Below are 17,399 nucleotides of genomic sequence, written 5' to 3' on the forward strand. Positions count from 1 at the left end.
CCTTGACCAACCCCTCCCCCGCCCCCAGGCCCCACCGCCCGCCCTGGGAAACCCCATCTACTCTGCGCTTCTGAGTCAGCCTCTGTGGTCCGTTCAGCCCTGTCTGTTCCCTCCTTTCACTTAGCACAACGGCCTCTGTGTCACGCATGTTGTCGCAGGGGGCAGGATGTCCTTTCTGAAAGCTGAAAAGTGAGGCTCAGTGCTTTATACACACTTCACGGTATATTCGCAAGGCCGCTGAAGGACAAAGAGGAAAGACCCAGGTGAGAGAAAGAAGCGTCACTGAAAACAGCTTTAGGAGGCCAGTATAGCCCCTGTCTGTCCGTCTCCTTCAGAAAGTCCCGGCACAGCAGGGGTAAGCCGGAAGCTTCTGACAGGGTGACGGCAGTCGCCAAGATGGACTGAGAGTTGACTCTGAGCTGGACCCCGCATGCGTGATTGTACTGACACTTCACAGCAATTCTGGTAGAAAGGATGTCACTGTGATCTCCACTTCGGGGCCCAGGACACGAAAGAACAAAGAACTGGAGTAACTGGGCCCGAGTTCGTTCTCTCCCTGGGGCCCAGACAGCCGCTTTCCCGGATTTGCACCCTTAAGTCTCGTGCCCTGCCTGTGGGTGTGGCGTGGAGGGAGAAGCAGAGTGGCCGCCGAGACCCAGGCCTCCGCTGCCAGGGCGCCGCGGCTGAAGAGTGCTGCTGGGGTCCACGCGCAGACGGCCCCGCGCACAACGGACAGGCAGACAAAGCCGGCCCTCCAGGACGCTTTCCCTCGTTCTGGCCGTCAGCGTCCAGGCGGACAGAACCCCTCCCACCGCCGGGATTTCAAGCCACCCAAGACGTTGGGGACATTGCGGAGGGCCGTGGGACATTGTGCCCAGACTCAGGGTGGATGCACTCGTGGGGGGGCACCCTCAGCTGGCCCCAGAGGAGTGGCGTCCGGGCGGGGGTTATGAGCCACACACAGGGGCCGGGAAGCCCCCCCACCCTCAGGGCAGGAGCAGCTCAGACATTCCTGGAAGACACCAGCAGCTCCATCCCAGGAGGGGCTGGGCTGACATACAGGCGTGGGAGCCGATCCATTTCCGACCTCGTGCGGAGGGAAAAACCTATGGATCCCTGGGAGCCGAAGCCCCTAACGAGCGCGGTCAGCAGATTGGACCCGTTCTGCACCTAAGAGACTTCACCTGTGTGTAACAAACAAAACACCACTCAACTCGTTTGAATGCTCAGGTCATGGATTTGGGGGGGCCTGAGAGAGAAGTGCCTCATGCTGCGATTACCTGAGAGCCCGGGAAGGACAATGCAACAGAGGCAGATGGGAAGCCCGGCTTCTGAGCCGTGGGCACCTTCTCAGGTGACAGAGGACAGCACCGTGCCTTACAACCGGATGAGCCAATGACACTTTAGTTGGGTCCTGAGGGTTTTGAATACAAGCCTCAGATGAGCTGAGGAGAAAACTGGTGGACTTGATACCTTGGTGACAACATTTCGTGTCACTCCTGTGCAGGCAGCTCTCTCTCTTCCTCCTTTCGGCTGGCGTGTCCCCATTGAGTCACCAGAGCCTAACCCTAACATGTTCCTGATGTGCAGAGACCATCACAGGAGTGGCCACAGGCCCCGTTCTCTGTTAGCTGCACAGGGGCAGTGATTGAAGCTGCCTGATTTTAAAAGGTGCATTATCCTTGAGCTTCCAAAATAAACGTTCAGCCATGCTGTCCACATGTCACGGCCCACCAGGAGAGGAGCGGCCTGTGCGGGGAGAGAATGGCTGTCACCCCCACAAAGCCACGTCTCGGCTCTTTGCCAAGGGGGCACCTACATATTAATTCTAGCGAACCCTTCCATCAGATTTCGAAGAAACAGAATATGTCCTGTCAAAATGATAAGAAAGTACCCAGGGGTAGCATCTACATGGGGCCACACTTTCGTAACTTTCTTCTTTTAAGACTTATTTTCCTAAATGCAGAGTAAGACTCAATAACTGATCACTACTCGCTCACCTCCGCCACTCTCCACACTCAAATCTATACTGTTTGCCGCCATGCGGTTTCCCCCTGTCCCGGGCGTGTGCAGACTGCTTGCACACGGCCTCTCCTCTTGCGCGGCCCCCACCAAGGCCTGCCTTGGCCCTCCCTGCCTGTCTCTGCCAAGCTGGCCCACGCTCAGGGCTCCCATGGACTTCAATAGAAGGTCGGGGCTCGGGGAACTCAGCCAGGACCAAGACAGTGTAGAGTCAGACTCAAGATCTCATAGTTGCAGAAAATTTGTTTCTCTCCAATCAAATGCCTCCAGAGTGCTCAGTCCAATGCAGCTATTCAGTAACCGGCTTTAATTTGAGGGGAATGCAGCAAGCACGTTGCCCAGCCACCAACCACCATCTCCTTTGCAAACCAGGGTATAATATTCACGGAATTCAAGATGATCCACTAAAGATCTGATCAGAGCCGTTAGACACACAAATGTGAGCCCTGAGGTCAGTAGGGGCTACATGCACGCACGCGTGCTCACACTCGTGTTGCAGGCAAGGGAGAGGACAGGAATATTACAGCAAAGTTTACAGAAAGAATGTTCAAAAGGGTAGAAGGAATTAGATCGGAATTTCTTTTAATGTCTCCCCAGTCACCCCGATCTGGCTGAAAGTGCATCGTCAAATATTTAAAAAGAAAATAATGAATCTTACATTGTAGCTTCACGGAATAAAGAGGATTAAAATAGCTGAGCGGACAAAAAGGAGCGAGCTCAAAAAGGCAAAACTCCTAATTAGTTAATACAAAACATGCTGAATCCAATTATGAGAATCCTGCAGTTTGGATTCGGTATTCTTTCTGAACAGACGAGAACAAATATGTCTTTAAATCAATACTGCATAACCGAGCATTCAGGCTTTACCCAACCGTTGCATATGTTTGAAAGGGGGCATTAGAAAGAGCCCACGAAGAAAAGTGCTGACCCCGGACTTCAGGTAGAGGCTTGCTGTTATAATTTTCTCAAACCCCCAAGAGACTGATAAAGAAATCTGAGTAGTTCATTAGCATAAGACTGGCTAAAATCTATTGATTTTTAACTCCACAGAATATTCTGTTTTCATTAGGATCTGCTGAGTTATATCTATTACCGTTCTGGTGCGCCTGCACCCTGGTTAGCTGTGAGTCCCCGCTGTAATGAGAACACACCTTGAAGAAAACAGGGAGAGCTATACTTTGCTGTCAGCTATTGTCACAATATTCTGGGAATCTTCCTTCTGAATTCTAGCTTCGTATTTTTAGAAAGTAGCAGAGCATTTAATCCTCAATAATTAGACTTTCCCCAAAAGGACAAACTCATTTATATGACTGTCAATTCAACCCAACCCTTCAACTGCTACACTCAGTGTTTCACTGTAATATTTTACACAACTTAGTAGAAATGAGACAAAAGTAAGATAAAAATGTCAAAGCTGTCTTTAAATCTCAGAAGGCTGGTCTAAATTTAGAAAATGCAGTTATATGCAGAAAAGTAGGCACAAAATATATATTTGGCCAACTCTTTTGACAGTATGAGTGTGCTGAAACACCAGAACGAGGGAAGGAGTCTGACACAGAGGCTGGGCGTGGCCACCTCCGACCTTTAGACCAAGGGGTCAAGTGTAAAATACCCACCAGCTTTCTCTGCTGAAGTGTGCCGGGGGTGGGGGCTAGCCAAGAACCCCACCATTTCCTTGTCATTTCTCCTTTCTTGTCACTATTATTTTTTGAAGTTCAAGAGTCAGTCTCGTGTATGTTGAGCATCAGTTTTTGGTTTCTGATGCTTACAATGTTGTGCACACACACTCAAACAGACACACATTCAGACAGAAAACAAGGGATCACGCTCAAATACGGTTTGTGCGGAAAGATGGAAATCTTTGAAATGTGGTACACTGGGGTCTGGGGGTAGAACACGCCGTCTTCAGGGAGCCCCTGGAGCCTTGTTCCCTGTGCCCCCTGAGTCCCCCAGCCTCTGTACATATTTGTTCACCTGCCCCCATCGCCGTAGCATCCTTCCAAAGTTCCTGTGACCGGGGCACAGCCTCTCTCTGGCCTTGGGGACATTCCATGGAGCGGAGCTTTCGTGGCCCAGGCATTTGGAAAGCACATGTCACCCATCCTCCTCCTGGAGAACAGGGATATGGCTCATGAGCAGACTGAAGGCGCCCAGGAGTCTGCGGCTAGGACGCCAGTGACCTGGGTCTGGTGCAGGTTTCCTGAGCGTATTCGCTTCCAGTGTCCCGTCGTGGCCACGCAGCATTATCGTCTGCACTTGGGCCAGCGCTCCCACGGGAGGTGCGAAGACAGGCGCCGGCCTAGGGCTCTGCACAGCTGATGCTGTCCATGGCCGCTTGGCCACTCGGTGACTAATGGCTGGCCTCTGTCCCCAGCAGTCGGTGCCCAGGCCTTTCTGGCTCTGAAGTAGTTCCTGGGAGTGTGGATGTTGTGTCTTACCAATTCTGCACAATGGTCTCTGGCAGGTTCTCCTGGGCCTGGCTGTCATTCTCCCGCCATCAAAGAGGCTTCCTCAGTGTCTCTCCTTCCATCTGATCACCTGTTTCAGATGCCGGTTATCTGCCTCGTGCTTGACTTGGTCACTAACAACTGGGCCGTCAGGGGAATCAGGGACAGCAATGCCTGTAGAAGTGATGTGCAACCCCTAAGTTCTCCCGAGAATTTTAGTTATTAGTAGGAATCATAAAAACACAAAGGCAAAAATTATAATTGTTCAGGATGCTATAGAGGGAGTATACGGAGGGAGTCACAGTCCCGAACAGCGAACTCGATCCTTGGACAGGTGTGCCCAGTTTTCAGGGTTCCGGCAGCGCTTGCCAGGAGCCGGGAAGGCAGTTTGAAGTCACCGCATCTCTCATAGGTCTGACTCCTCATGAAAGTGGGTCCCCTCTTACCACAGGTGAGGGGCTCAACGTGCTGTCCGATGTGCTGCTCCTTCTAGGCCCCACAGGAGAGAGGCCATCACTCTCCAAGAGGAGATGACACGTCTCCTTGGGCCCTGGGATGGGGGTTAGGATTCACCAGTGGGAAGCACCTTACCAGTCAGGCGTTTTGCCCGGGTGGGGTGCCATTGGCTAAAGGGTCCCACTAGAACCCCAGCAAAGCTGCCACCCACCGTTACTCATGCCCCTTGATTTCACATTATGCAGATTAGTATACACTTCCTTTCCCTAGAGTTGAAAAGACTTCCCTGAACAAGCTATAGCCATTCTAATCAGGTCCTCACCTTGCTGTTGACGTCCTACAACATGAAGCTAGATTTCCACGTGACTGGAGCAGGTGGGCTCTGCTTGGGGTGTTGATGTAGAGCCACGAGGCTACTGCGTTAACCCTCAGTGGGACCCGATTGAAGTCAAAGACCCAACAAGGACTTCTAACTAAGCTGTGGACTGTATGAAAGTTCCATTAGGTTGCTCAGAATTTGTTATTTCAGTGTGTGAACCCTCTGGTCCTGGGGGGTCAGGCGGCCAGAGTGTGTGTGTGGGTCTCCTAAAGTGCCATGTGTGGTTGCAGAGCCCCCTCTGGCAGGTAGATAGGTCTAGAAAACAGAGCAGTGACTCCCCAGGGAACAGTAACTGGGGTAGGTAGGAGCTCCCCTTAGTAAGAAAGTTGTACCTGTCAGGAATTAGGGCTCCTACAAAGGCCTTCAGGGAAATGAGAAGGGCTCACTGAGTTTTCTGTGCTCCAGTCTGACACCAGGACTTGTGGGTTGGGGTCCTGATCACTCTCTAGGCTGGAGTCACCAAACATTAGATGCAGAGGTAAGGTGTTCGCTGGGAAAGGTACGGAGCATTCACTTAGCTTCCTCTACACAAGCACAGACGGAAACCTGAATATAGAATTTGAGAGACTAGCTTCTCTTTCAGCTCCCCGCGTTCGTAACTCTATGGTGTAGGTTTCCTGTAGGAGATAAGGAAACGTGAGGAAAATGAATGTCAGGAAAGGGTGATGACGGAAGGGCAGAGAGAACCCAGCGGCAGCAGAGACCTTCCCGGGGGAGGACATCAGGTGCTGACACCGCCAAGCGAAGTGGGCCAGAGACTCAGGCAGGAGACAAAGAAGACCCACGGCTGAGGCAAGCCGAGTCCCAAGAAACGTACGGAGCAGGTCTGGGAGGCACACAGCTCTCCCAAAGAGGACGACAGAACTGGGCTGCACCGGATGGAGACTCCGCCTGTGGCCAATGTGCTTAGCAAGGGCCCAACAGGTGACCGGGTTTGTAGGACTGTTGTGCGGTTAGCACTGCAAGTCCCTGTTCTGGGAACCCCTCACTGCTGGCAGACGGGGCGACCGGCCCCTCACCCCTCCCTTACTGAGAAGAACTCTGACTGAGCAGGAACCCCAGAGCCCGTGTTTCCTCTGGGGTCACACGTCCAGTCTAGAGATTAATGGAATTGCCTGCAGCTCACAGGGCCGCGGCGAACAGCGTCCCCCTAAATTCATGTCAACCCGGGACTTAGAACGTCACATTATTTAGAAAGAGAGTCTTTGCTGATACAACCAGTCAGGAGGAGGCTGAACTGCATCAGGGTGGCCGTCATCTAAGAGCTGTTGTCCTTGTAAGAAGAGAAAAGACAGACACACAGGGAAAAGACAGCCATGTGCTGACGCAGGCAGAGATTGGGATGAGGGTCCACAAGCCAAGGAGTTCCAAGGATGGGCAGAAGCCGGAGGGAGGAGGGCTTCTCCAAAGCCTCCAGACAGAGCACGGCCCTGCCCACATCTTCATTGCCAACCGCTAGGCTCCCGAACCGGGAAAGCATAAAGCTCCTGTTCTTTTTTTTTTTNTGTTCTTGTAAGCCTCTCAGGCTGGGCTGACTTGTTACAGCAGCCGCAGAACATGTAGTCACATGACTTTTTTGATTTTAATAAACCACTCGCCCACGTCTTTTCAGCTCCTCTCAATTGTGTGGAGTAAAACCCACTCACGGTTGAGGGGGCGGACACGCTTGGCTGGAGTGAACCACGTGCATAGGCACGTCCATGCTGGGGCTCACGCGAGACTCATGTCTCCGGAAGTCCTCAGCCAGTCCAGCCCCGGCGAGGGCACCGCATGGAGGCCAGCTGGCCTCTGGCCAACCCTAGGTGTACCCTGTGAGAAGGCATCTCTAACGCTGCCCACCTCAGGAGGGAGAGGCGCCCACAGATGCCTGGAGCTACGTCACCGTCCGGTTAGGCTGCGAGGCTGAACACTTGGTGTGTCCCTCGCACTTTTCATCTCACAGGCCTCTATTTGATACAAATAGATGATCGACGCCCACGGTGGCCTGAAGGATGGGCGCTCTCTGGCCTCACTTCTCTCCAGGTGTCTGGCCAAGTCCTGACGGATGACTGTGGAGTCCATAGGGTTCTCCGTGGCGCTTCCCACTGTAACAGGCGAGAACCCTCCCGAGCACAGTGAGGAGCTTCTGCTTCTTCCCTGGGGCTCCTCTCCCACTGGGGACAGAGACAAGCTTGGCCTTGTGCGACAGGTCGGTTCAGCCCTCCAGAGAAATGGGACTAATGGAATATCTGTCCTATACCTGTAATTATTTACACCTCTCCGTATTAAATGTCTCCCTGTAACCCTGTAGATAGATCTAATACTATATATCTGTGTATTATCTTATTAAAAACACAAGTTTATTTTTAAAACATGGCTCTCACTATTATGGAGGCGGCACGTCTGAAATCCACACGGGAGGCCCATGGGGATTTTTCTATTTTTTGGATGTCAGTACCTTTACTGTATTTCCTTATTTGTAAGTTATTCTTTTGTAAACTGACCTGCAACCATTTAATTTCTGTATATACACCACGTTTCTCCATTGGGTGATTATGGTTTTACAGGACGGCTACTACTACGTAGGGGAGGCAGGCCAGGAGGCTGAAAGGTCAGGCAGGAGCTGATGAAGGACACAGCGCTCCTTCCCTGGACAGCCTCATAGCATCTGAGCAGAACTGGCCACCTTCTCCTGAGCCTGCTCTCATGGACGTTATGAAAGGGAGTCCCTTCTGGGGCACCTGGGTGGCTTAGTCGGTTAAGCATCCGACTTTCGCTTAGGTCATGATCTCGCAGTTCGTGGGTTCGGGCCCCGCGTCGGGCTCTGTGCTGACTGCCAGCTCAGAGCCTGGAGCCTGTTTCAGTCTGTGACTCCCTCTCTCTCTGACCCTCCCCTGCTCACGCTGTCTCTCTCTCTCTCTCCTAGAAATAAATAAAACATTAAAAAAAATTTATAGCCTCTAAAAAAAAAAAAGAAAGGGAGTCCCTTCCGATAGACACTGTGGCAATGACCCACATATGAATAGAGACCAGGGTATAATATTCACTTACTTCTTCTGCCCCCCCCCGCCCCCCCTTGGGATTAATTGGTTCAAAAACCTGACTCTTGAAACCTTGCAAGGACGGAGACTGAAACGAGCTGCCTGGGGGCTGCCTGCGCAGACGGAGTGAAGCCGCCTGCTCTGCGGGAGGGAGGGGGTGTTGATTCAGCAAAGGAGCTTTCTGGGTGCGTGTGTGACGGGTAAAAGTTCACCTGCGGGGCCTGGAGAAGCAGCACGCTCTCGAGAAGTGAGGCACGTTGTCTGGCAACCGCATGAGGCTCCGGAGAGAAGGGGCTCGCGGGGCACGTAATCGTGAAGCGGGCGGCGGTCTGTCATCCGCGGCTCGCTTCAGACCTGCCGGAAAGCCGGCACCTTATTTGCATGGCATCATGCTTGAGATGCTTGGCCAGCAGCCCCATGTTTTCTTTTATCTTTGCATGTCCGCACCAGGCCCTGTCCAGGCATTGGGAAGCCCCAGAGTTGTTTGCTTTATCTGAGCAAACAGTGATTTCCATTATGAGCCTAGTTCAACTCTTCCGAAACCTTGGAAAAGGCACACAGAATATATTTGGATATATATGGCTGCTGTGAGCGGAAAGATGGGCGCTTGGTAATGAGTAATTCTGAGGAGCTACTGAAAAATTTTAATAGGCTACTCATACAAACGGTAACAGAGATATGGGTCCAGGTTTAAGTTATCTATCTATCACCTATCTCTATCTATCATCTATCTATCTATCTATCCCTACCTATCTATATTTATTTATCATCTATCTCTATATCTATCTGTCATCTATCTATCTGTATCTATCTTGCTATGTCTATCTATCTATCTATCTATCATCCCTATCTATCTCTATTTATTTATCATCTATCTCTATTTCTATCTTTCTGTATCTATCTTGCTATGTCTGTCTGTCTATCTATCTATCTATCTATCTATCTGTCTGTCTATGTATGTATCTATATTTATCTATATATCATCTATTTCTATCTCTATCTGTCATCTATCTATCTTTCTTTAATCTTTCTTTATCTATCTGTCTATCTATCTATCTCTCTATCTATCTATCTATCTATCTATCTATCTACCTATCAACAGACACACACATACCTACAGGTACACCTGTATGTATACCTATACATATGAGTGATAGAGGTATAGTTATAAATATGATGGGATTGTAGATATATACTCAGAGAATGGGGTAGAGAGACAGACAGCAAATCAACAAAGTTTATTTTCTAAAGAAAACATACTACTATTCTGCATCTCAAACTTTTCGTATATTATTTTATTGAAATTAAATGTATTATCAAATTTAAGAAGAAATGAAAGATTACTACAGCTATTTGATACCAGTTTATGGTTTTTATTATAAAAGATGAGTGACTTAATTCTGCAGATCTTTTATATCTATTATTTTGGTCACTGTCTGGCTCACACACAGGGACAAATAAACAACAAAAATGCAGAGAAATAAATGGCTATTCCCTTTGTTTTTATTCAAGTTCAGCGTACCCACTGTTAAGTCTATGTTTGTGATATGAAAACTATTAATTGAACGCACGTGTAAAGAACAATTTTATTTTAACGCACATGTAATATGACTTATTCCATGCTTATCAGAAGAGGCAAATTTCATGTAACTTATGCTAACAAATGTATGCATTGTTTATCACTTTGAAATTTAATTTTTACTCACTACAGCAGAACCAAACTTCTCGTTTTTGTGGGTGGCTTTTTCTCACGGTCAGGTGCGTGGGCCACGGGCCTCAGTGCCAAGGCCGTGCTGCGGGGCTCGGGCTCCTATTCGGCAGCTCTGCCTTCTGCAAAGGTCTTTTACCCAAGAGCCACACTTGACCCTTCTGTGTTTGGAAGGGACTGGCTTTTGTGTTCAATACTCTAAAAAAAAAAGAGTCTTTCGTTTCATCTCAGTAAGCCATACATGTTTTATCTTTTAATTGCCCAAAACGTTAGCACAATGTTATTCTACATAAAGGCAATATTTATCCTAGCGTGAATATTATCCAGGGGCGTTTGGGCTAGTCTATAATGCACAGGAGAACAGCTTCAAGGACGATTCGTACAAGTGTACTTGAAACCTGGCCATGGAGGCTCGTGGACCCCACCTCATTTTTCTTTGTATCCTGCCCTAAAGAATAATGATACTTCCTCTTCAATAGCACTGCATTGCCAGAAAATCTGATGCACTGATACCAAAGTTCTCTGTGCCAGGAATGCTAATTTCCAAAGGTGGTATGTTTGGCAGGATGGACTTAATGCCTCCTACAACACGGGTAAACATGAACCTTTGAAAGAAGCTCATTTGAACTCATTTTAAAAAGCAACATGTTAGCTCTGCGTTTTTTGTTTGTTTTGTTTTTGTTTGGTTTGGTTTTCACTCCTTGTTTCATAAAAGCATTTCAGGCAAAATTTGCCGCGTCTTGACGTAGCCCCGCCAGAGGCGTCTCTCCCACAAGGCAGGGAAGAATTCAAAGCTATCTGGTAGCCCACCGGAGAACCATCCGGAATATTTCTTTGGCACATCCAGGTCAAACTCTCAATTTTCTCGCCTCGAACCACTTCTGTGTGCAGTAGCTGGGAACCCTTTGTCACACGCGGGCAAATGTGTGCACCTGCCGTTTGGCACGCAGGGACCAGACGAACAAGGCTGGGTGTCGCCACGCTGCTTTCCCTTCCTCACAGCCTGGGGACCCCGGGCTGGAAGCCCAGGGGCCTCACTATCTGGCTCAGGGTCCCAAGCATCCTGCCTCCCAGGCTCTACTTCACTGACATGTCCCTGCCGTCCCTGTCGGGGCTCTCTGGGGTGTGGGAGCCAAGAGCTTTCATCAGCAAAATGTCTTTTGTCCCTCTTTCGGCACTTAGTTAGAAATCGAATGAAGGGCTTTTTGTTGTCATTGCTGTTGTCTGTTTTAGATTTTAGTTTTTACTAGATGGCTCATGTTCGATTCAATAATAAGCCTAACTTATTACAATAACTAAGTAATAGATTAGATTTAAGCCAAGAATCTAGTTTGCCTTAAATTACATGGAAAATGGACACAAACGTGTCCCAAGGTGTTAGGTGTTTCTAGGCTCCGTCTATAGCTCCCTGCAAGAGTGCGGCTGCCCTGCCCGGGGAACGGATGGATGGGTTCGGAGGTCAGGCAGCACCAGGGTCAAGTCTTAGGAAGACCACCTCGTCGCAAGGTAAACTGAAGGTAGAAGACTTAGCACCTCGACGCAGCACCCAGCACTGCAGCGCGTCAGTGGAGGTGGCTTCTGTGGTGATTGTGGTTTTCTATCTCATGGTATAGAGCCCGTTTGTAATCATCTCGTGCCCTGGGTAATAGTCTCTTTGTCTTAAGTAATTATTAAAGTTCCACATTTTAAAATTCAAGTGAGAACCCACGCAGTTTGTTTCAATAAAGCACCTTGTCAGGAAGGGAGCCTGGGGCCCTCAGTGCTCTGTCAGGTCAGGAGGCACACTCCTGGTTTTCAGGTTTTCATGAGCAGTTTACTTGTATGGGTTAATAGTTCATAACTTTCATTACTTATTACAGATTTTTCAAAGAATAAAGAAAAATGTGCTTATTTGGAAACAGGATTGTTATGTAATACTATTATTTACTATTATTATTTTTTTGGAGAGGGAGAAAGAAAGAGAGACGGAGAGAGACAGACAGAGAGGAGTCAGAGAGGGGCAGAGAGACAGAGGGAGACTGAGAATCCCAAGCAGGCTCTACAATCAGCACAGAGCCCAATGCAGGGCCAAGCCCAGGACCTTGGCATCATGACCTGAGCTGAAATCAAGAGTCGGACGCTCAACAGACTGAGCCACCCGGGCACCCCAGTGCTTTGGCCATCTTAAGTTAAAGATCCTTGATCATAAAACATGTTTTTAAACTTGACTCAAATTGAATTTATAATCCCCATGACTTCTCTACTTATACATAAGAGTGTAGTGAAATTAGCAAACACCAAATCATATCGATAATTTATTCTTCGTAGTCTGTGGTTTTCAGAAACTGTACACGCATCTGGTATGCGTCATCTCCTTGGCTTATTTCATGCAGTGAAACAAAATACAAAATCCACGCTTTGTGAGCATTCGCTCATATGGTCAGGACAGCAGCTAAAGACTGGGCTTCAAAACTGACATTTAACTACCCTACAAGCCATCAACATTGCATCTTAATACGCCATCGAGGCAATTTATTATACTGAAAAAGAAAATTAAAACCATTATCTTTAAACTTTAATAGGAAATGCAACTCTTGAAATGCAAATAAAAAATAAAACTTTTCTATTAACTATTCAATTATACATAGGATTTTCAGGTTTTGTTATATTGAGAAAAAAAGCTCTTTTGTGTGGGAAAGTAACACTTCAAAACATAATTGGTAGAAACATGCACCAGGATACCGTTTTGTCCTTTGTGCCAGCATGGGGCTGGGGACACCCTGAGGGGAGGTTATAGACATCGCAGGTGAGATGTAAAAGTATCTTAAAGAACCCTTTCCTTGTGATTGAAAATTCTTCTCATTGTACTTTATTTATAAAATGGCTTAAAATACAAACAAATAAAAAAGGGAAAAGGTCTACTGAGCCAAGATGAGAAATGTTGGTAATAGTTCTCCTTAAGTGTGTGAGTCAGGGTTCTCCAAAGAAGCAATGAAATATATATTCTACCTATCTACCTATCTTTCTGTCTATCATCTATTGTTTATCTATCTATCTATCTATCTATCTATCTATCTATCTATCTATCTATCATCTATCCATCCACCTGTCTATATATCTACCTTTCTATCATCTACCCATCCATCTATCTTTTCATCCATCTTTCTATCTATCCATCTATCTATCTGCCTATCGTCTATCATCTATCCATCTACTTGTCTGCCTATCTATCACCTATTTATCTATCATATTTCTATTCATCCATCTTTCCATTCATCTGTCCATCTGTCTCTATCCATCTATCTTTCTGTCTGCCTATTTTCTATCTATCTATCTATCTATCTATCTATCTATCCACCAGTCTGTCTATCTGTCTACCCACCCATCTTCTTATGCTTGTACAAAAAGATTTATTACAATAAATTGGCTCCTACGAATATGGGGAGTTTCAGGATATTCAGCCAATAAGCTGGATGCCCCGGAGAGCCAGCAGCCTAGTTCCAGTCCAAGTGTGAAGGGCTGAGAAGCAGGAGAGCCCATGGAGTGAGCTGCAGTCTGAGCCCAAGTGTGAAGGCAGGAGGAGACTGATGCCCCAGCTTGAAGATAGTCAGGCAGAGAGAGCTCTCCCTCCCTCAGCCTGCTGTTTGTTTCCAGTGTCCAACGGATGGTGTGGGGCCCACCCACACTGGGGAGAACAGTCTATACTTGCTCAGTCTACTGATTTAAATACTAACCTCATCCAGAAACCTCCTCACAGACACACTCAAAATAATGTTTAACCCAATATCTGGGTTCTCTGTGGCCCAGTTAAATCAGCAAGTAAGATGGAGGATCTCACTAAGGGTTCATGGCATCTGAAAAGGGAACGCTAAGGCCTGTTCAATCATTTTAGGACACTCTCCCTCTAAAATCACATGCACCGGAACAGGAGGCATGTAGAACATGCGTTAGAAATGGTGGTACACTAAGAGATTCATTTACATTTAACTTTACAGCCATACCCCATTGGGGTGTGTAAGCTGCCAGCTTACAGGGGACTAAAGTCGAGGGGCTTTCAATTAAGGCATCATGGGACTCACTTCATGGAGGACATAAAATTAATGAGTGTGAATGTGGCTGATTCAAAAGCGATTCAAAGTTATTAGAACAAAGCCCAGTCCCAAATGGATAACTCAGTAAGTATCTGTGAGGAAGGAGAGGTGGAATGGAAGGAAAGAAGGAAGAGGAGAGGTAGGGAGACAGACAGAGGGAGAGAGGAAGATGGGGGAGCAGGTGGGCCATGGATCAGGTGAACTTGTTTATTGGTTGCCTGGTGAAAGGAATACCCTTGAGTCTTGGGTCAGGAAGATGCAAATTTATTCAAAAGCACTATCCAGCAGGTAGCAGATTTGAACATTCATTCTTTCAAGGGAACTAGAGGCTGCGGGCTGGGAATAGAATATCAATTAGCACACAGCAGACTTGGGAGAGGCCCCAGGGGAGATAAAGGCATGTGGTGCGTCCCTGGCTCGTGCACAACACAATCCACGTCCTCAGAGAATGGAGTCTTGTGCCCGCCTGACAATGTGCATAGAGTCTGGGTGGCCATGGGCCTCCATGGGTCTCCACCACCCTCCTCGGCATCTTCAGCCCTCGGTCGCGGCCAGGGAAGACAGCCCAAGCCCTGCCTTCTTCACTTTCCCCTGACCACCGTTACAACACTCTGAGGCCTGGTCCCCAACCCATGAGCCTGCGCCCACCGCGGGGCCGGGACCCTCGGCCCTCCTCTTTGTCTCCCTCCCAGTGCTTCAACTTGTTCTCATGTCTTGTAGCTCCAGTCGATCTTCCACACATTTTCATTCAAGATTTGCTCACCCTCCTCTGGCTGTCTTTTACTCTGCAGAGAATTCCTTCCATCTGCCAACTCTTTTTACTTTGGTTTGCTACCAAACCATGTCACTTTGAGGAGCCTCACTTGGAGTCTTCCATTCCCAGACCCTGGGGGCCAGGGGCTGTCTGGATGGGGCAGGTTGGGGTGTTGAGCTGAACACCCCTGTGGTTAGTCGCAGGGTCGGGACTGCTGTCTGGGCATTTTGAGTGAGGCAAATGCATTGGTACCTCTGGCTCAAGAGGGTCTACTGAAGAATAACTCAAGGTCAGAATTCAAGGCCAGAGCTGAGACACACTTTCTAAGAATTGAATAAGCCCCCAACCAGCACGGGCCCCTCCCTAAGCACAGGGTTCATCCCCTTAGAGTGTGTCCACGTTCATATGTTTTTTTTTTTAATTTTTTTAATGTTTTATTTATTTCTAGGAGAGAGAGGGAGACAGCGTGAGCAGGGGAGGGTCAGAGAGAGAGGGAGTCACAGACTCTGAAACAGGCTCCAGGCTCCGAGCGGGCAGTCAGCACAGAGCCCGACGCGGGGCTGGAACCCACGAACCGCGAGATCATGACCTAAGTGAAAGTCGGACGCTTAACTGACTAAGCCACCCAGGCGCCCCGTCATATGTTTTATAAAGCGTCCAAAAGTAAGACATCTTTGGATTATTTTTATTGGCGGTCCCCAGATGGCCAAGAATTGGGGGACAGATTTTGTTGCCTTATTCCCAGCTCCAGCCACTGGTTTGTGCGTGTCCTGGCCACGGGTCCATTGCTCACACCTGTTCTGTGTGTGTCCACTGTATACGAGGCCTCCCCACCCCTTCTGGTTCTCTGCACACAGTAGGCAAACAACAGGAGTTGGTTGAGTGGGGGAATTCACATCGTTGAAATAAAACCCTGTGATTTGGCAAGTCCTTTGAAACGACAGGGTCCAGACAACGTGATCAGGTGGGACTAAAGCTCTTTCCCCACCTGATTGCTTTCTGATTTGTTTTGAAGCAGAAGAATAGACGTGTGCCGAAAGACCACTTCGTTTTTTCAAAGTAATGGAATTTTATTTGGGTTTTCAAGATTCTAAGGAGAATAAATACGTCTTCGATGAAGATGTATGGGCTGGAAAAGCCAGGTTCCTTAAACCTTACCCCCACTGCCTTTCTCAATCAGTTACATCAACTGAATGTTTTCTTTTTTATAATAAGTTTTAAAAGTGCTGTGTATAAAACAAATACTTGTACACCAAAATATTTAAAATGTTTTAATGTTTATTTATTTTTGAGAGAGACAGTGTGTGAGCAGGGGAGGGGCAGAGAGAGGGAGACACAGAGTCCAAAGCAGGATCCAGGCTCTGCTGTCAGCATGGAGCCCAACGTGGGGCTCAAACTCAGGACCAGCAATATCATGACCTAGGGTGAAGTGAGATGCTTAATCTACTGAGCCACCCAGATGCCCCATGTACACCAAAACTTTTTTAACTGCATTGTGAAAACGTGAACTTGCAAAATTAATTAATTAATTGATCATTAAAGGGGGAAAAAACCCTCAGTAAGTATTTAAAACTCCATAGGGCACCTGGGTGCCTCAGTCGGTTAAGTGTCCGACTTCAGCTCAGGTCATGATCTCACAGTCTGTGGGTTTGAGCCCCGCATTGGGCTCTGTGCTGACAGCTCAGAGCCTGGAGCCTGTTTCAGATTCTGTGTCTCCCTCTCTCTGCCTCTCCCCCGCTCATGCTCTGTCTCTCTCCGTCTCAAAAATAAACATTAAAAAAAATTTTGTAAATAAAATAAAACTGCATTAAAACTCCATACAATAGTTAATTCTCATAAAGGCTATTGTCTCACAGTTTCCAATGGTAAACACATAATCCGTGTTCCTGATTGCCAAGGTCTGGTTTAAAGTGTCCTGCACATTTCAGCCTCATCTCCCAGGTGATGTACTGGAGTAAACAGTGTCCTCCCCAAATTCACACCCAAGTGGAGCATCTGAATGAGATCCTATTTGGAAATAGTGTGTTTGCAGACATGGTCTGCTAATGTGAGCCAAGCTGGAGTGAGGAGGTGAGGCTCCGATCCGGTGACTAGTGTCCTGCAAGAAGGTCCTGTGAAAGCATGGGGCACAGAGGCACGGAAGGAGGGGCCACATGAACATGGGGGCAGAGACGGAAGTGATGCGATCACAGGCCGGGAACAGCAGCACCCAGCAGCTGGGGACTCAGGAAGGACCCTCCCTGGGCCTCAGCTCCGGGACACCTTGGTGCTGGACTTCCGGCTCCAGGCTGACAGAACAAACCCCGGTGTGTGGTCTTTTCTTCCTGTGGCCCCAGGTCACTGACCCAAGCCCCTCAGCAGCGGCTCCTTTGCAGGGAAGCCCTGGGGGGCTCAGTGGTGCTCACGCATTTGTGCCAGGTGCTTGCAGAATCGCACGGCTCTTGAGCGGACCCCAGTGGGCCGGGGGGCTCGCAGGGTGAACAGCTGACCCATGGAGAGTGTCCCCCAGGATGTGAGAGTGGACACGGCAGCACAGGTCCACC

The sequence above is a fragment of the Crocuta crocuta genome, unplaced genomic scaffold (assembly GCF_008692635.1).
Source record: "Crocuta crocuta isolate KB4526 unplaced genomic scaffold, BGI_CrCroc_1.0 scaffold89, whole genome shotgun sequence".
NCBI lineage: Eukaryota > Metazoa > Chordata > Mammalia > Carnivora > Hyaenidae > Crocuta > Crocuta crocuta.